This window comes from Delphinus delphis, chromosome 14 (genome assembly GCF_949987515.2).
Source record: "Delphinus delphis chromosome 14, mDelDel1.2, whole genome shotgun sequence".
Taxonomy (NCBI): Eukaryota; Metazoa; Chordata; class Mammalia; order Artiodactyla; family Delphinidae; genus Delphinus; species Delphinus delphis.
The window spans coordinates 87303973-87324795 of record NC_082696.1 but is presented as its reverse complement, the minus strand read 5'-3'; the positions used below and the strand labels follow the sequence as shown (position 1 = coordinate 87324795).

At 35.1% G+C, this 20823-nt stretch overlaps 1 protein-coding gene across 1 annotated transcript in view; it reads right to left on the bottom strand.

The window, feature by feature from the left end:
* The window catches only part of EYS (eyes shut homolog), a 1667443-nt gene that overhangs the window by 381145 nt on the left and 1265475 nt on the right, over window positions 1–20823 (bottom strand). The gene's annotated exons all lie outside the window — the stretch shown is intronic.

Here is a 20823-nt window from a genome sequence, read left to right as displayed (position 1 = left end):
ATGAGTCCTACCTTCTTTCTAAGTTATACAATGATACAGAAGCTAATCCAGGCTAAGAAATTTATCAACATTTAAATCTTCCTTTAGAGGTATGACTTCCCCAGCCCCCTCCAACCAGCTAAGGCCTGCAGGGCACCTGTCACCCGCTGCCTGTTTTCCGGGCAGGAAGAAGTTGGTTTCTCTTCTTTTTGTGTTCTTAGAGCCTCCTCTCAAGCTAGCTGCTGTTTCAGACACTTTGAGCTTTGCAGAGAGGGCAAAGTGGGCAGAAAGGAGAGAGAAGTTCATAGTAAAGTGTAGCTATTACAGCTGGCCACCAATACTGTTGTAAGCAGTCCTCTGCTCTCTAGGAAGAACAGATGTTTAAAACTGTTTTTCTCACAGTAGGAATGTCAGATAAAATATAGGGAGCTCAGTTAAATTTCAGTTTCAGATAAACAACACATAATTTTTTAGTGTATGTCTCAAACAGTGCATGAGTTAAGCTTATACTAAAAAATTATATGTTGTTCATTTGAAATTCTAATTTAACTGAATGTCCTGTATTTTAACCCTATGACTCATGAGCATTTGTGTAATCTTTAGACACCCTTTGCCAGCTACAATTCCTAGGATTTTGTCTCTTCATTTCTAACTTGGTCCCCTCTGGTTTTTCACATTATATACAGACTCTTGCTGCCAACAACTGCTTGCCTGTGTTGAAGCAAGAGTTGCACTGGACAAAGTGAAAGAGGTAAGGAAGACTTTATTCAAGGCTATTGAAATAGGGGAGAGAGGCCAGAACTCAGCTTTTGCTCAACTCCTCTGAAACAAAAGGTGGCAGATTTTTTAAGAGCTGAGGTGGGGGGCCCATGGGCTACCTGTGTCGCTATTTGGCCCTATCCCCTAAAACCATAAACTCTCTCATGTCTTCATCACAGAAGATAGTTTACAGCTTAGAACAAGGCTCCTATCTGCCCACAGAGAGGGCCACTATCTTTATTGATGATTGCATTTCAAAGAGATGGTTCTGGGTCCCGAAGAAAGGCGTCTTTGGTTGTCAAACTGGCAAGAAGATTTTAAAAAGATTTATATCTCAAAAGATGCAAAGAAAGAATTACAACGAAAAATTTTCAATAGTAGAAGCTCTGAGAAATGTGAGGTCATGGGCCTAGAGTCGGGAGGAAGCTTCTCTAAAGTTCAGGACAGCTGAGGAGAATGCTAAGGTTGTCTTGAGCACCTGACTAGGAAAACCATTGGGGCAGAACATCAAGTGAATCCAGGCCAAATGGCTTTCCTGAGGAGTCCATATCTAGACCATGGTAGACATTTCCTTCCCTGCTGTCTATGGAGGTATAGTTAGTGGTCAATCTCTTCCCTATCTCTCTCTCCACACACACAGACACAGACACAGACAGACAAACAGACACACACACACACACACACACACACACACACACACACACAGGCTGCTTTGGCTTTTTCAGATATGAATGCATGACTCTGTTGGTCCGTTATGTTCCTTTCCGAATGATAGGGTTTTAACTATCCTTAAACACTGTCAGATGTGATGGGGGGGAGAGGGTGCAGGGTGAGGTCAACAGGATAGCTTTCTACAAAAACGTTTTTCTCAAAATCGTGTCTTCATGTCTTTAAAATCCTTTCTCCTCTTCAAATGATGCTTCTTCTTATACGAAGAGTATTTTCTAGTCAAATCTTGCTTTTAGATATGGTACCTCATTTTGTTTACAACATTATAATCTGGTGTATGAAAGTTTATTTTTAACATCCTGATTTTGTCTATAACTTTGTATTGTCAGATACAAATTATATACTTTATCTATTAGCAAACTGATTTAAGGGAAAAGGGAAGAGGGGGAGGGACAAAGTAGGTATATAGAATTAACAGATACAAACTACTACTTATAAAATAGATAAGCAACAAGGATATATTGTATAGCACAGGGAATTATACCCATTATCTTGTATTAACATATAATGGAGTATAATCTGCAAAAATACTGAATCACTCTGTTGTACACCTAAAACTAACACAATATTTTAAATCAACTATAAAGTAATAAAAAATAAGTTATGTGACATCATACATTTCACCATTCCTTGGCCTTCCACGCACAATCTTTATCTCACTGAAATTTACCTTCCTGGCTCTGTATTTTACTGGATCTTTTTTGTCAAAGGTTTTAGGCCCAGTTTGCAAATCCTTCCATAATGCTCACCTGCCTCTGTAATACTTAAGACTTATTTTTATAAAAGTTTTCTCCTTCCTTGTCTCTTATGACACCACTACACATTGACTGCCTTCCTACCTGCCTGACAGCTTGTTTCCAGATGGCCCTTTCAACCACTCCATAATGCTTAGTTTTCGAGGCGCTGTTCTGGGTCATCTAATCCACCTCTGTCTTTCCTGTTGCTCCTCTTCTGTCGTTTTGCTCTTGGCACCTACTCTCCCAGGCCTAGAAACTCAGCATGGTTGTCCACCCATCTCTTCTCAAACTAGTTGCTGCTTCCTGTCACCTCTTTCTTAGATCAAAACTTGCAGTGTTCCTTCTGCTGCCATTGCCCTTGTTTAAGTTCTTATTACATTTCAACTCAGTTGTTGGCAATGGCTCCTTTCTAAATGGCCTTCCTTCCTACTGTGTCTGATAGCTGTCTTCATTGTGAAATCATTGCTGTGACATCAACATTAGTTGTAATAATCTAAGATCTTTGGTCAAAAACCTTCAGGAACTACAGAACTGCCCTGTTCCCTTGACGATTTTTCCTGACATTTGTTGGCACCAAGGAGCAACTGTGAGATGTAAGAACCAATGAGAGCAGGGTTGGGGGGATGGGGGGATGTCTAAAAAAACCCACCCCATCTGCCTTCTGTACTGCTCATTCTCCTATGGCAAGATTTGTGTTTGATTTATCTTTGCAGCTCCCTATGGCATGATGAGTTTCATACATTTGAGGCAAAAACATTCTTAGACAAATAAAAATATAGCTAAAATTTTCATTTGTGGTAGTTTTGGAAAAAAAGGGACAGAAAGACATTCTTATAATTAAAATGGAATGAGCAAACTCTATAGAGATGGGGTTCTAGCATTCTTCTTGTGGTTAAACTTTTCACATTGTTGATAAATCCACAAGAAATTTTCTTTATATAAGGGTTCACATATGAATTAAAATATTTGGATTCATAATCAAGCTTACCTATCCTGAGAAGTAGTGAACTCACCAAGAGCAATAAAAGTACAATTCAATTTGCTAAAAAATGAATTCTGCATTGCTTTGCAGGAGAATAGCTACTGTATAATTTAGGTGCATGTGTCTAGCTTACATGTTCCTTGAGCCTTCTTTTCAGAGCTGACAGGTTTTACGAAAGTTATGACAGGAAACAACAATTATGAACTATAAACATTTGCAATTGAATTGCTTTCTAACCATATTAATTTTCATTATCATCATGTTTAGTGGATATGTTGAAAAACAGAACTGCCCTGAATGTAGAAAACAAGACTAATTGGGGTTAGGTAGAGTGTTTTCCTGCTGCTTCCAAAAGCTTCTTCGGCAACGGTATTTGAATACACTTTAAATTTATTTTTCTTCCAATTATAAATGGAAAAAAAAACCCAAGGTTTTTATATGGAAATATGTATTAAACATCTTACAAAATATGTCATATAGTAATTAATTAGTGGCTTCTGATTACAACATAGATATCTGTAATGTTTAAATGTATGAAAAATCATATAGATTGATATAACAAAGTATATTAACTTTAACATGCTTAAAAAATTTAAAATCAGTCTGAGTCATGGGTAAATCCAATAAATTAACCCAGGAGAAAGATCTTTTAAATCCCTTATATTATTTAAAACTCTCAAATTGTCAAAGGAAGCTATGGAACCTCAGTACTGAGTCTGAAGCACATTATGTTAAAAATATGGATGAATTTAATTTTTATTGCCAAATGTATTTCTAAAGTATGAATCAGAACTATAGTCAGTTAATTGAAATTTGTCCAGGAGACCACCATGGAGTACTTTATGATAAAGAAAACACAGAAGAGATTAATACCTTTACTGTGAACACAATGCAGCTGAGAGCACAAGTGTTATTCATTCTGAATAGAAATGGAACACCTTGTCTACATATGAGGCACACTCCTCTCATGTTGTATAAAGGCCTCCTTGACCTAACCCCAGAAAATGACATACTAACATACAAATAAAGCTACAAATGCAGTGAATCGCAAATTACCCATATATCTTTATTGTAATTCTTGGTATTAGAAGAAACATAATATTGTTTGCTATTGCTCCTTTATAATGGAAATAAATTTGATTTACTCAATAGACATTAAAAATTATTACTATTGAAATGTTTTTGTTCAGTTTTTCTTACTTTCTCCAGAAAGAACATCATACAAATGCAATGAAATTATTTATCTTGTTTTTAGTTTAAAAATATTACATTCCTTTTTTGTGATTCTAATTTTATTAAATTATGTGATTAAAAAGAGTATCACCAGTCAATAAGTCCATGTATCTCTCTTCCTGAAGAAGGATTCATCACTAAAAAATAATATATGTAACCAATAATATTCAAAGACACAAAAGTTATAATCATCTATATTATTCCAAAATTTAAAAAAATAAGTTCTAAGGCCAATGAAATAGAATTAAATGCTATACATATTAATGATGAGAAACTACAGTGTCTTAAAGATTTATATATATATATAAAAGTATATATAGTACCTATACTATTTATATATGTAATATCATCATAGCACTGTAGAATAAATAGCATATAAATTAAAGTAAATATTTTTACATCATATATTTTCCTATTTTAGAATTATAAAAATTATTTTAGATTTGGATAGCCCAAGTCTCATGGACTAAATTATTACCTTTACCTGGATAATTTCCCCATATTAGACATTCACATTTATATTAATTCATAAAAGTTATCAATTTGTTAAGTGCCTGATGAGAATTATCAATTACTCTTGTTGCTGCTAGCACAGCTGCTGTTTTTGTTGCATCTACTTTTCTCCCCCATAGAAAGCACTTGCAAAAATCAGGACAGAGCTAACATTTCTCCTTTTGACCACTGCTACTTCATTCCTCAACTTGAAGCCTGAGGAGAGCTGCTCTGCATGTGACCAAAGTAATGCACAAGGAAACAAGGTGTGAAAAAATAATTCTCATCCTTCACTGTCACAGCCAATCTAGCAATACTATTCTTTATCCCTTGGTTTCTCTGTCAAAGAAGGGTTGATCATCATGATCTGCCCTTTGACTCTCTCAAAAATCTGAAGCTTTAAAGCTATAACCCTACCTCCCTCAAAATAAAACCAAGTAAAACATCGTTTAACACACCAAAAATACCTTCCACGTAGTAAAAATAAAGCTAGGACAAGAAAGATACAAAGACCCATCAATATCTCACACTGTACTTAACATGTTTTCATAGTAGCTATCAATCTTTAGTCTATTTCTATACCTTCTCCTTCACTTAGTTTAGAAAATTTCCCTGCGTGATCTCATTTGTTCCCACAACTTTAGCTCCTTTCTAGCTTCTGAAAACTCAAATTTTTATCTTTAGCACAGATAGCTTCTGACCTTATATATCCAGCTCTCTACTATATAGACCCATTTGGAAGGAAAATAGGCAACCTGAACTCAGTATATCCAAAACAGTTTGTTGCTTTTTTTATTTAATTTGATCTTCCTTCTCAATATCAAGTTGACAATACTTCCTTATTATTATCACAAATACTTGCTATATATTCCTATTACAGCACTTATTAAACTGTACAGTGACATTTTCCTGTATGACTCACTATGTAATAGTTGTGATTTCCTTAAATGTAGACATCATGGCTTAATTTTTTTCTTCCAGTGTTATTGACCTATAATTGACATATAGCAACTGTATATTTAAGGTGTACAGCACGGTGATTTGACTTACATATATCATGAAATGATTATCACTAGAAGTTTAGTGAACATACACCAGCTCATAAAAATTAAATAAATAGAAAAAAATTTTTCTTGTGATGATAACTCTTAAGGTTTATGCTCTTAAAATCTTTCATGTATAACACACAGCAGTGTAAATTATATACATCATGTTGTACATCACATCCTTAGTACTTATTTATCTTATAACTGGAAGTTTGTACCGTTTGACTGCCTTCATCCAATTCCCCATCCCCCACCTATGGTGACCACAAATCTGATCAATTTTTATATGGGTATTTGTTTGGGAGGGATTGTTTTTGACATATAGTTGACACACAACACTATGTTAGTTCCTGTTACACAACATAGTGATACTATATTTCGATACTTTTCAAAATGATCACCATGATAAGTCTAGTTACTATATGTCACCATACAAAGATATTACACTATTATTGACCATATTCTATACACTGTAAATTTCATACCCATGACTCATTTATTTTTCAGCTAGAAGTTTTGTACCTTTTGTCTTCCTTACCTATTTATCCCCTTATGTATTTATTCCCTCCCACCAACGACTTCCCCTCTGGCAATCCCCTTTGTTCTCTGTATTTTTGACTCATTTCTGTTTTGTTTTTATTTTGTTTTTTAGATTCCTCAATAGATGAAATCATACAGCATTTGTCTTTCTCTGCCTGACTTATTTCACTTAGCATAATGCAATGTAAATCCATTCAGGTTGTTCCAAATGGCAAGATTTCATTCCTTTTTATGGCTAATATTCCATTGTACGTATATACAAGTACTTTTAAAAAAATTTAGTATTTAGTACATCACATTTATTAAGACATGTAGACGGAGTAGAACTTTTGACTGGTCTTTATGCTTTTTTGTTATGTTGTTATGTCCTGAACTTTCCACATCAAAGTCATTCAAAGAATCTTATATACCAGTACTTCTTTATCCATTCGCCTACTGATGGCACTTAAGTTGCTTCCATATCTCTCCTATTGTAATTAATGTTGCAGTGAAAGAGGAGTACCTATATCTTTTCTAATTAGTGTTTTCATTTCCTTCAGATAAATGCCAAGGAGTGAAAAGGATCATATGATAGTTCCACTAATATTTTTTGAGGAATCCCCATATTGTTTTCCACAGTGGCTGTACCAATTTACATTCTCTTCAACCGTGCACAAGGGCTCCCTTTTCTACACATCCTCATCAACACTTATTATTTGTTGTCTTTTCAATAATAGAATTCTGATAAGTGTAAGGTGATATCTCACTGTGGTTTTGATTTGCATTTCCCTGATGATTAGTGATGCTGAGCATCTTTTCATGTGTCTGTTGGCCATCTGTACATCTTCTTTGGAAAAATATCTATTTAGATCCTCTGCCCATTTTTAAGTTGGGTTGTTTGTTTTCTTGATATTGAGTTGTATGAGTTCTTTATATATTTTGGTTGTTAGGCCTTTATTGAATATATCATTTGCAAATATCTTCTCCCATAATGTAGCCTTTTTGTTTTCTTGATAGTTTCCTTCACTGTACAAAAGCTTTTTAGTTTGATGGAACTCCATTTATATATTTTTGCTTTTGTTTTCCCTGCCTAAAGAGACATATCTAAAAAAAAAATTACTAAGATTGATTTCAAAGAGCATACTGCCTATGTTCCTTTTTAGAAGTTTTATGGTTTCAGGTCTTACATTTAGGTATGTAATCCATTTTGAATTTATTTTTGTGCATGAGATGAGAGAGAGTTACAGTTTGATTCTTTTGATGTAGCTGTCTGGTTTATCCAACACCAATTATTGAAGGGGCTGTTTTTTTCCCCATTGCATATTTTTGCCTCCGATAGATTAGTTACTCATATAAGTGTGGGTTCATTGCTGAGCTTTCTACTCTGTTCTATTGATGTATGTGTCTGTTTTTGTAACATGTTGTTTAGTTTCATAGTATAGTTTGAAATCATGGGGTGTGAGACCTCCAGGTTTGTTCTTCTTTTTCAAGATTGTTTTGGATACTCTAGGTCTTTTGAGTTTCATACAAAATTTTAAATTCTTTGCTCTGGTTCTGTGAAAAGTGCCATTAGTATTTTGATAGGGATTGTACTGAATCTGGAGATTGCCTTGGGTAATATGGTCATTTTATCAATATTAATTCTTCCAATCCATGAACATGGTGTACCTTTCCATCTGTTTGTGCAAACTTCAGTGTCTTTCATCCATGTCTTATAGTGTTCTGAGTACAGGTCTTTTACATCCTTATTTAGATTTATTCCTAGGTTTTTAAATTCTTTTTGATATGATTGCAAGTGGAATTGTCTTCTTTATTTCCCTTTCTAGTAGTTAGTTGTTAATGTATAGAAATACAACAGATTTCTCTATATTAATTTTGTATCCTGCATCTTTACCTAATTCATTAATGAGCTCTAGTACAGTTTTTCATGGCATCTTTAGGACTTTCTATTTACAGTATCATATCATCTGCAAACAGTGTTAGTTTTAATTCTTCCTTTTCATTTGGATGTCTTTATTCATTTTTCTTGTCTGGTTGATATGGCTAGGAATTCAAACATATGTTGAATAAGAGTGGTGAGTGTGGGCATCCTTGACTTGTTCTTGATCTTAAAGGAAATGCTTCCAGCTTTTTCACCATTGTGTATGATATTAGCTGTGGGTTTGTCATACATGGCCTTTATTATTTTGAGATTTGTTCCTTGTAAACCCACTTTGCTGAGAGTTGGTTTTTTTTTATCATATATGGATATAGAATTTTTTCAAAAGCTTTTTCTGCATTTATTGAGATGATTATATGATTTTTATTCTTCAATTTGTTAATGTAAGGTATCACACTGATTGATTTGCAAATATTAAACCATTCTTGCATCCCAGGCATAAATTCCACTTGATTGTGATGTATGATCCTTTTAATATATTGTTGAATTTGATTTGCTAATATTTTGTTGAATATTTTTCATCTATGTTCATCAGCATTATTTTCTTTTTTTGTGATATCTCTGTCCAGTTTTGCCAAACTTGGTGATGCTGTCCTTATAGAAAGAGTTCAGAAATGTTCTTTCCTCTTCATTTTTTTGGAATAGTCTGAGAAGGATAGGCACTAACTCTCTAAAAGATGGATAGAGTTCACCTGTGAAGCTATCTGGTGCTGCACTTTTGTTTGTTGGTTTCTTTTCTTTCTTTTGTTCTTCTTTTTTTTTGTAATTACTAGTTCAATGTCATTACCAGTAATCAGTCTGTTCATATTTCCTATTTCTTTCTGGTTCAGTCTAGGAAGACTGCACATTTCTAGCAATTTGTCTATTTCTCTTAGGCTGTCCATTTTATTGGTGTATTTGTTCATAATAATATACTGTGAGCCTTTGTATTTCTGTGGTTTCTTGTAACCTCTCCCTTTTCATTTCTAATTTTATTGATTTGGGTCATCTCTCTTTCTTTGTTTCTTTCTTTTCTTTCATTTTTTTTTTGTTGTTGTTGAATATAGCTAAAGGTTTATCAATTTTGTTTATATCTCCCTAAAGCCGTTTCTTAGTTTCATTGATCTTTTCTATATTTTTAGTCCCTTTTTCATTTATTTCTCCTCTGATCTGTATGATTTCTTTCCTTCTACTAACTTTGGATTTTGTTTCTTCTTCTTTTTCTAGTTCTTTTAGGTGTAAGGTTAGTTTATTTATTTAAGATTTTTCTTGTTTCCTGAAGTAGTCTTTTATAGCTATAAGTGTCCCTCTTAGAACTTCTTTTCCTGCATCCCACAGATTTTGAATCACTGTGTTTTCATTTTCATTTGTCTCCAAGTGTTTTTTATTTTTTTCAATTTCTTCTTTGGCTTAGTCAGTAATTCATTGATGTCTTAGTAGCATATTGTTTAGACTCCACATGTTTGTGTTTTTTTCCAGTTTTTTTCTTGTAGTTGATTTCTAGTCTCATAGTGTGTGCTGGGAAAAGATGCTTGATATGATTTCAATTTTCTTAAATTTACTGAGACTTTTTTTGTCTAGCATGTGATTGGTCCTGGAAAATGTTCCATGTGCACTTAAAAAGAATGTGTATTCTTCTGCTTTTGAAAGGAATGTTCTATAGACTTCTATTTTTTTTTTGACCACACCATGCAGCTTTCAGGATCTCAGTTCCCTGACTAGAGATCGAACTGGTGCCCCCTGCAATGGAAGCACAACGTCCTAATCACTGAACTGCCAGGGAATTCCCTTTATATATCTATATATTAAGTTCATTTGGTCTAATGTGTCATTGAAGGCCAGTGTTTCCTTATTGATTTTCTGTCTGAATGATCTGTCCATTGATGTAAGTGGGGTAGTAACACCCCCAACTATTATTGTGTTACTGTCAATTTCTCCCTTTATGTCTGTTAATATTTGCTTTATGTATTTAGGTGCTCCTATATTGAATGCATATATATTTACAATGGTTATAGCTTCTTGGGTTACTCCCTTGATTTTATGTGATGTACTTTGTCTCATGTTACAGTGTTTATTTTAAATTCTCTTTTGTCTAATATAAGTATTGGTATCCTGGCTTTAAAAGAAAAAAATTTCTATTTGCATGTGTTTGTGTTATATCTGAAGTGATTATCTTGTAGGCAGCATATATCCACTCCATGACTCTTGTTTAGACTATTTATTCCATTTACATGGAATAAAGTCATTATTGATAAGTATGTAATTGTTGCCATTTTGTTAATTGTTTTTGGACATTTTGTAGTTCTCTTTTTGTTCCTTTCTTCTTGTTTTGCTATCTTGCCTTGTGATTTGATGACTATCTTTATTGTTATGTTTGGATTCCTTTATCTTTTTTTGTGTTTAACTATTATAGATTTTTATTTTGTAGTCATCGGGATATATATATATATATATATATATATATATATATATATATATAATTTTATATATATAATTATTGTAAACTGCTAACACCTTAAGTTCAAATGAATTAAGAATCCTGAATTTTTACTCCCCCTCAACATGCTTACTGTTTTTGACATCACACTTCACATCTTTTTGTTTTGTGCATCCCTTAACTGTTTATTGTGGATATAGATGATTTTACTGCATCTGTCTTTTAACCTTCCTACTAGATTTATACATGACTGATTTACTATCCTTATATGCATTTACTATAGATTTAATATTTTGTAGATTTCAGATTTCTAGTTGTAGCCTCTTTTTTCCTTAGAGAAATCCCTTTAACATTTCTTGTAAAGGTGGTTGGTGGTGCTGAATTGTTTTAGCTTTTGTGTGTCTGTAAAATTTTGATTTCTTCATCAAATCTGAAAGAAAGCCATGCTGTGTAGTGTTATTGGTTGTAGGTTTCCCTTTCATCACTTTAAATATATCATGCCACTGCTTTCTGACTTGTAGAGTTGCTGCTGAAAATCAGCTGATAGCCATATGGGAGTTCTCTTATATGCAATTCATTTTTATGGTATGTAAATAAAAATTTTAGAACATGACAAAAAACTCACTGTGCTTTTTTAGACTTTTGATATAATTTGCTACTGTACAAACTTTGTTAAATCAAGATTAAAGACCTACATGACAGATTTCTTTCAGTGTTCACATTAGTGGCTTTGTATAAAAAGATTCTGTGATGGAGCTGTACACTATAATTTATTGTAAAAAATTAGTAATGTGTCCATAAGATTTTACCTCCTCTTATTATTGCATTTTGTTTATGATGTGGGCATGGCTGGTGTCCAGGGATCCCAGGGCTGGTGCTGGCTTGCTGGTGGGTGAATAGTGTCCTGATACAGCAGGCTGTGCCACTGCAGTGTCCTGGGGCTAGTGTCCACCTCCTGGTGGGTTGAGCCAGTGAGCAGGGGATGTCGGGGCTGGTGCTCATCCAGTTGTGTGTGAGCCTAGGTCCTGGGGCTAATGCCAGTACACTGGTTTGCTGAGCCCTCTGGCGGACAGGCGTGGGTCCCAGCATGGCTGTGGTCTCACTGTGTCTTAAGACAGACAACTGCTGGTGGGTGTGGCTGTGCCCTGCCTTTAGCTCCTTGGCCTGAGTTGTCCCAGTATGGGTGCAGATAGGCTGGTGGGCAGGGCTGTGTCCTAGCATAATAAGCTAGAAGGAGGATTCCAAAATGGCACTTACCAGGGCCAGTGTCCATGAGGTAGAATGATTTCCCCAGAATGCCTCTCTCCAGTGTCTATGTCTGCAGGATTAGCTCCAGTTACCTCCTGCTTCTCCAAGAAGCTCTCTAAGATCAGTGGGTGGGTCTGACCCAGGCTCCTTAAAATTACTGCTTCTGCCCTGGGTCCTGGAGAGTGTGAGATTTTGTGTGTGCCTTTTAAGAGGGGAGTCTCTTTCCCACAGTTCTCAGGCTCCCCTGAAATTAAGCCTAACAGGTCTTCAAAGCCAAACGTTCTGGGGGCTCATCTTCCTAGTGCAGGACCCCTGGGTTGGGGAGCCGGATGTGGAGCTCAGAACCCTCACTCTTTGGGGAGAACCTCTACAATTGTAATTGTCTTCCCATTTGTGGGTTGCCCACCCAAGTGTGTGGGTCTTGACTATTCCACATCTCTGTAACTCTGGTCCATCTTGTTGTGGTTTCTTCTTTATATCTTTAGTTGTAGAAGATCTTTTCTGCTAGTCTTCAGGTCTTTCTCATCAATAATTGATCTGTAAATAGTAGTAATCTTGGTGTGCCCATGGGAGGAGCTGAGCTCAGGGTCTTCCTACTCTGCTATCTTGGCCACTCTCCCTATCACAGTTTAATTTTTTTGTGTTGCCAAAAACTAGTATAATTTTGTCAGATATTCAGTACATGTTTGATGAATGAATGGACATACCTCTAATATTTTGTTTTGAATTTTAATTTTAGAATTTCCATCTACCTAGTTGTTCAAATAACAATCTTGCATAGTCATCCCACGTTTTTCTTTTGGTCCCTATCCCCCCACACCCACATCATTCATCTTATCAGTTATTTAACTCTATTGTTTTTCCTTCAATTGTAATGCCTTCTTCATCTCCTGTCTGTATTCTTCCAAATACTTTCTAACCAGTTCTCATGACTTAAGTTCCTCCTTTGTTCAATTCCTGTTAAATATATCTTATTCAAACACAAATTTGATCATATTATGTTACTGTTTAAAAGAGTCTTCAATGGTCCCTCATTGCTAGCAAAATAGTCACCTTTTAGTTTGGCATATAAGATCATTTTTAACTTGCCTTCCAACATTTTATAATTTTCCAAGTTAGCTATATGCTACCCACATTATTCTATTCTGCATTTTGAACATTCATTATTTAATTTCGCTTGCCTCCTTTAATACATCTGCTAATTGGTCTTTGTCTTTTCTTGAATCATTTTGTTAATTTTATTTTTTCCAAAAATATCATCTCTTTCAGATAAGTCTTCAAACATGTTGCCATTGACTTACATAGAACATTATAAAACTTTTAATGTGTACTTTGTCTATTGCTTTGTCCCTATGTTCTTATTTAGTCTCTAATATATGTATTTTCTCCCTTCCCCCTCAGAATAACCTTGCCCAGTATTTGATGGCAGAGTAAGTCTGGGCTCCTGTGATGCTTCAGTTATAGTGGCTCCACTCTGTTCTGATTTCTATATAAGGTTTATGAGTAACAGTTTGTTCAATATGTTTGAAAATCATTAATCTAAGGCAAGATACATAGAAATTCACAAGTAAATCTACAATTAAGCTTCCAGTTCCCAGGACCCAGACCTCCACTTTGATCCCCAAACTTGCTCTTATCATGGGTGGGGTGATCAGGCACTGAGTATACAACTCATGCTGTCTAAGCATGGCCATAAGATGGACATAAGAATGATAATTTATTAATTTAAAAATATAACTGTCATATGGATTGGGATACTGAATTTTTTTAAAAAAGTTTCTTTTTAATTTAATTTAGTATTTTGGATTAAAAAAATTATTGGTGTATAGTTGATTTACAATGTTGTGTTAGTTTCAGGTGTACAGCAAAGTGAATCAGTTCTACATATACATATATCCACTCTTTTTTAGATTCTTTTCTCACATAGGCCATTACAGAGTATTGAGTAGAGTTCCCTGTGCTATACAGTAGGTCCTTATTAGTTACCTATTAGTTATCTATTTTATATATAGCTGTGTGTATATGTCAATCCCAATCTCCCAGTTTATCCTTCCCGCCCCACCCTTTTCACCCTGGTAACCATAAGTTTGTTTTCTACATCTGTAACTCTATCTCTGTTTTGTAGATAAGTTTATTTGCACAATTTTTTAGATTCCACATATAAGCAATATCATATGATATTTATCCTTCTCGTCTGTTTTACTTCACTCAGTATGACAATCTCTAGATCCAGCCATGTTGCAAATGGTATTTTTTTTTTATATATATATAGCTGAGCAATGATCCATTGTGTATATGTACCAAATCTTCTTTATCCATTCCTCTGTTGATGGATATTTAGGTTGCTTCCATGTCCTGGCTATTGTAAATATTGTTGCAATGAACACTGGGGTGCATGTATCTTTTCAAATTATGGTTTTCTCCAAATATATGTCCAGGAATGGGATTGCAGGATCATGTGGTAGCTCTATTTTGTTTTTTAAGGAACCTCCATACTGTTCTCCACAGTGGTTATACCAGGGTACATTCCTACCAATAGTGTAAGAGGGTTCCCTTTTCTCCACACCCTCTTCAGCAGTCTATTGTTTGTAGACTTTGATGATGGTCATTCTGACCTATGTGAGGTGATACATCATTATACTGTTGATTTGCATTTCTCTAATAATTAGTGATGTTGAGCATCTTTTCATGTGCTTTTTAGCCATCTGTATGTCTCTTTGGAGAAATGTCTATTTAGATCTTCTGTCCTGACTTTATTTTTATTTATTTATTTTTTTGCGGTACACAGGCCTCTCACTGCTGTGCCCTTTCATGCTACAGAGCACAGGCTCCGGACGTGCAGGCTCAGTGGCCATGGCCCAAGGGCCCAGTTGCTCCGCGGCACGTGGGATCCTCCCAGACTGGGGCACAAACCCGCATCCCCTGCATTGGCAGGTGGACTCTCAACCACTGCGCCACCAGGGAAGCCCCTATCCTGACTTCTCTTATTATTTTTCCTAAAGCCGTTTCACATTGAAAGAAAATTATAGTCAGCCAGCAAGTCATTGATGATCATGGAAATCAGAATCCAGAGAATGAGACATCACAAAAAATAAGGATTTGTAGCAAAGATATTTTCATAAAATGAAACACTTTAAATAATGCCCCACCTCATTATTATTCAGGAAAATACACATTTATATTGCTCTTAGACACAAAATTTTATAGCTTTCAGATTAGCAAAATTTAAAAAGTCTCATCATTGGAAGTGTTGGTGAAGATGTGCAGTAATTTGAACTGTTACATATTTACTGGGGTAAGTAAAAATTTGGTATAAACATATTAGAAAACAATCTGGCACTATCTGGTAATAATTAAGAAGTACATAAACTAGAACCAATTGCTTTCCTAGATCTTTCAAGAATCGCTTGCATATGTACTTAAGAAGGCATGTATAAGAATAGTCAGAAGAGTATAATTCATACAATAAAATAATTACAAAGAAAGTCTAAACTTTCATGAGTAGAATGTGGAGACTATAAATTGATGGAGGCATATAAATGAATACTATACAACAGTGAAATGTTACTCCTACAAATATCAACATGGATGAACTTCTAGAGTATAATATTGAACACGAGGGGCAAGCTGCAAAAGCACACATACTGTTGGTATTATATATTTTAATTTTTATTTATTTTTTAATACAGCAGGTTCTTATTAGTTATCTATTTTATACATATTACTGTATATATGTCAATCCCAATCTCCCAATTCATCCCCTACCACCATGGCTTTCCCCCCCTTGTGTCCATACATTTGTTTTCTATATCTGTGTCTCTATTTCTGCCTTGCAAACCGGTTCAACTGTACCATTTTTCTAGATTCCACATATATGCATTAATATAGGATATTTTGGTATTACTTGTACAAAGTGTTTTAAGACAAATAAAGCAATATTATGTTATTTAGTGATATGTACTAAGAGCACAGACAAATGCATGAGGCTGATAAAGACAAATTCAGTATAGTGTTTATTCCTGAAATGGCAGGAATGTTTACACAACGGCTTCAAATATATTGGTAATGTTTTACTTCTTACACTGTAAATGCTATGAAATGGTAGTTATGCTATTCTTTATATCTTCTTGGAAGACAAATCATAATCTTAAAGTCATTGGTAGTCATTGGAAATAGAACACACAAAAAAATTCAGAAATAACTTTTGTAAGACTCCAATGATAGGATATTTCCAATGTCCAAATTCTTTCTAATTGTCTTCTATCCTCATGGCTCCACCAAAGGAGCTCTGACTAAAATTATCATTGAGTTCAATGTCTCCATTGAGATTTAAAAGTACAAGCCTGGTGATTTATATTATATGCCCATTATATTTCCCTTCCATGTGGCTGGTACAGAGGTCTTTGAGAATGAGTTTTGGAGAATGACAGTGTATAATGCTAAGCTTACATAAGCATAACTCCAATGTTAGCACTGTTTCAGATGTGATCACTTTATTAGACCAAATAAACAGTCTCCTGGCACCTGGTATGTAAGTATCAGTTCAGCAAAGCCTATATCTCTATTCTAACAAGCAGAGAACTCTTGAATTAGTTTGCCTTTACCTGGCAAGGATAACATTATGCCTTCATATCCCTGCCTCAAAGTTACTTCAATTCTCCAATACGATATCACAATTTAATCCATGAGGAGCTTGTTTGCTTTACTCTCCCGTAAAATACTTTATCTATTCAATGATTTATTATTTTTGGTGATATATTGCTGATAATAACTGTTACATAGTACCTGGAAAATAGAATGTATCTAGCTGTCTTGATTAAATATATGAGTGCTAAAGAATGGGAAATATGTTCCTGTGAAAATTAAGCATCCTGACACTTATGAAACTTTTGTGGATTCTTTCAGCCAGTGTATATAGAACATCCCTGTCCAAAGCAAAAATCAATTTACAGATGACTGGCAGATAACTTGCTACCATAAAGGAGAAAGCTGAGGACAAATTTAACTCACTAAAAATCATATCATGGAGAATTTGAAAGAATTTGCATTTTTTTATGTACTGTTTTGTTTCAACTCAAGGAATATATTCAAATTATTGTTTTATATAGACAGTTTTTTTTTCCTTTTTGATTTTCTGATTTTAATTCTGGAATCATTTTCCTTATTCTGGAAGTACTTGTTTTTCATGTTGCTTTAGTGAGTATCTCTTGCTGGTAAAACCTCTTAGTTTTTGTTTTTTTTTCAGAAGATATATTTATTTGGATCATATTCTTCAATGAAACTTCAACTGTGCAAATATTTGTAGACTGAAATTTAGTTTCTTTCCACAATTTGAAGATATTATATCTCTCTTGGTTGGATTCCATGGTTCATGTTTCAAAATAATCAAAAATGTGCTAGAAAAATTATGTTACACATTCTCTTTCTATTCAGCATATTTTAAACTTCTCTTCCATATTTGCTTTGTCTCTCTGTATTCAAATATTCAGGTCCAATTTCCTGTACTTAATTTTTTTTCTCAGCTGTATCTAATTTTCTATTTAATTTATCTATTATATTTTCAATGATCATACATAACTTTAACACACTTCACAAGAAGCTGGGACTTGCCTGGTGGTGCAGTGGTTAAGAATCTGCCTGCCAATGCAGGGGACAAGGGTTCCATCCCTGGTCTGGGACGCTCCCACATGCCACACAGCAACTAAGCCCTGTGCCACAAATACTGAGCATGCGCTTTAGAGCCCGTGAGTCACAACTACTAAGCCCACGTGCTGCAACTACCGAAGCCCGCACGCCTAGAACCCGTGCTCCACAGCAAGAGAAGCCACAGCAATAAGAAGCCCGCACACCGCAATGAAGTGTAGCTCCCACTCCCCACAACTAGAGAAAGCCCGCTCACAGCAACGAAGAGCCAACACAGCCAAAAATCAATCAAACAATAAATAAAATTAAAAAAAAAGAAAAAGCTTAGGAGAGAACTGAAAATTATTGAAAAGTAGGTAGCTATCATATCAAGGGTGAACTTTAGTAGAACATTCCTACTATTAAAATGATAAATATCAATAATAACACTGCTAACTCATAGACATATCTTAAATTATAATTTTAAAAATAGCTTTCCTTATGGCAATTGACCTGCCAATCAGAAAATATTGATTGTGGGCTTCCCTGGTGGCGCAGTGGTTGAGAGTCCTCCTGACGATGCAGGGGACACAGGTTCATGCCCCGGTCCGGGAAGATCCCACATGCCGTGGAGCGGCTGGGCCCGTGAGCCATGGCCGCTGAGCCTGTGCGTCTGGAGCCTTGTGCTCCACAATGGGAGAGGCCACAACAGTGAGAGGCCCGCGTACTGCAAAAAAAAAAAAAATTAAAAAATAAAAATAAAAAAGAAAATATTGATTGTATCAAATACTTTAAAATTTTGTTCATTAAAAAATAATCATTGCTTGTGATAAGCTGTTTCATGAAGAATATATTTTTCAAATATATTTACTACACCAAGTACAAATGCTAGCATGAATTTAATGTTTTATTTGAGAATAGCTAGAGTATAAGCAAAAAAAAAAATCTGAAGTTTTGCATCATGATTTTTTAAATGTTACAAAAATTCTTGAGTATCTAAATTACATTACTATGGTCATCATAGAGATTATTTTGGGAATTGTTAAAAGTGACATTACCAAACTGATATATTATTAATTTAATATTATAATTTCATATTGATTAAAATAATTCATATTTTTAGTGGTAAGTCCTTTTTTGTTATCAACATATCTCTCAGAAGTAAAACTATCTATTTTTGTCAGATATTTCAAATATTCCATAGTGATTTTTTTCAACCTACAATTTAGTAGGTTAGTAGAGGGCAGGACATTCACATGTAACAAAAGACATCCTTGTCTAACAGACAAACTTTGAAATATGATGTAGAAGAAAGCAAATATGGTAGTTAGAGAAAAAAGTGACCTATATGATGCCATGACAATAGGAACAGTTTGAAGCCTGGATGGTGACAGGACAGAGTGGTTTGCATCAATTTCCTGGAAGCAGAAAGATGGTGGTCACAAGAGAAAACTATTTCCTACAATATGGAAAATTGTACACTAGATGAATAATGTATCAACAAAAAAAATCACAAAACTATAACCTAACATGAATATTATTGTTAAAAGCATGCAGTTAAATGATTTTAGAATCCTTAACTGAGATAAGGAAGGTTAAAAACTCATTTGTTTAAAAAATATTTCAAATCATCTTTGCTGAAGGCACAAGGGGGATCCAAATGCATCAGATGTAGATCCTTAATTCACTGAGTTTCCATTCCAACTGGGAAAATTAGTGAATTAATTAATTGATTATTTCATTCAGCAAATAATGAGCATGTTATATCACAAGAAAGATGCAAAAGCATGAGTAAGGGTAACAGTGGAACAGCCTGGTAAGTATACAGAGAAAAGTCTAAAGTTCAACTGGTCAGGAGGACAGAATGCATGAAGGGGAGTAATAGAAAATAGATGTGGAGAGGCAGGAGGAGGATCACAGGGGCTGACATGCCAGAATAGAGAGATTAAACTTCATTCTGCAGCCAGAGATACTAAACCTTTCTGAGCAGAGAAGCAGCAAATTAGAATTGTCCTTCAGGGATGCAAAGCTCCCAGCAATGTACAGATAGCTTGCACTAGGAAGAGTGAGACATTGCGAATTCAGATTAAACAGCTATGTCAATAGTTCAGGTGGTGAAATTCAGGGTCAAATCAACGATGCTGGCAATAGCAAAAGAAAGGAGGGACTAGATGAGGAAGACTTTCTGAACTAGGAGGGACAGGAGTTGGCAATGAGTGGACTGTGGGTTAGGGTGAAATTAGATCTCAAGAGGGAAAGTAGTGTTTTCAAGTCTGAGTAACCTGTAATAATGGAAGGGACAGAAACTAAAACAGGAAACCCAAGAGGAAGACGAGTTTAGCAATGGGAGGGTGATGGAGTCAGTTTGTACACTTGACTTTGTGATGCAAATGGGATATCTGTGTAGAGGTAACCAGCATATGATAAAAATATATGTGTACACTGGCACACACACATGCATACATGCATGGGCAATAGCACAAGGAAGAAAACAAAATGTCACTCTTATTTTCTGGACTCAAACCTTCCCTCAGGTTGTAGGTGCATTGTATGTGGGGGTGAGATGAATTTAGTGACAACCAGTTGACTTTGTTGGACCTCTTTGGGAACTATTACTACAGTAGACAATTCAAAGCCTCTGGTTTTGACAACAGCATCGTAGGCAGCTGACAATTGCCACTCTTTCAAAATATGATGACATGTCTCCAAAACAGTGCAGATGTTCTGGGTAAAACTCAGTTATCTCTGGTCCACGAAGTTAATTAATTAACAACCATTTCCAAACGGTTTTTAGTCCACAACATTCCCACTAGTTCCCTTCAGTTTTCATATTATCACAAAGATATTTTTTGGCAACCATGACCCTCAACAGTTTAATTTTTAAGTCAGTTCTGTGTATAAGCTGTTTACATTGACTGTTATTTCTGTGTCCCAGGCTTAGATAGAAAAATATGATCAACGTCTATATTCATCTCTCCAATACAGATAATTTGGTGAGCGGAATGGAGGGTGGAGAGAGGGAAGGCGGGGAAGAGGATGGAAGGGGAGTGTGGAGACTCAGGATCATCCTCAATACAAGCTAGCTTTTATTGATCACTACTATGTGCCAAGCAATGCTCTCA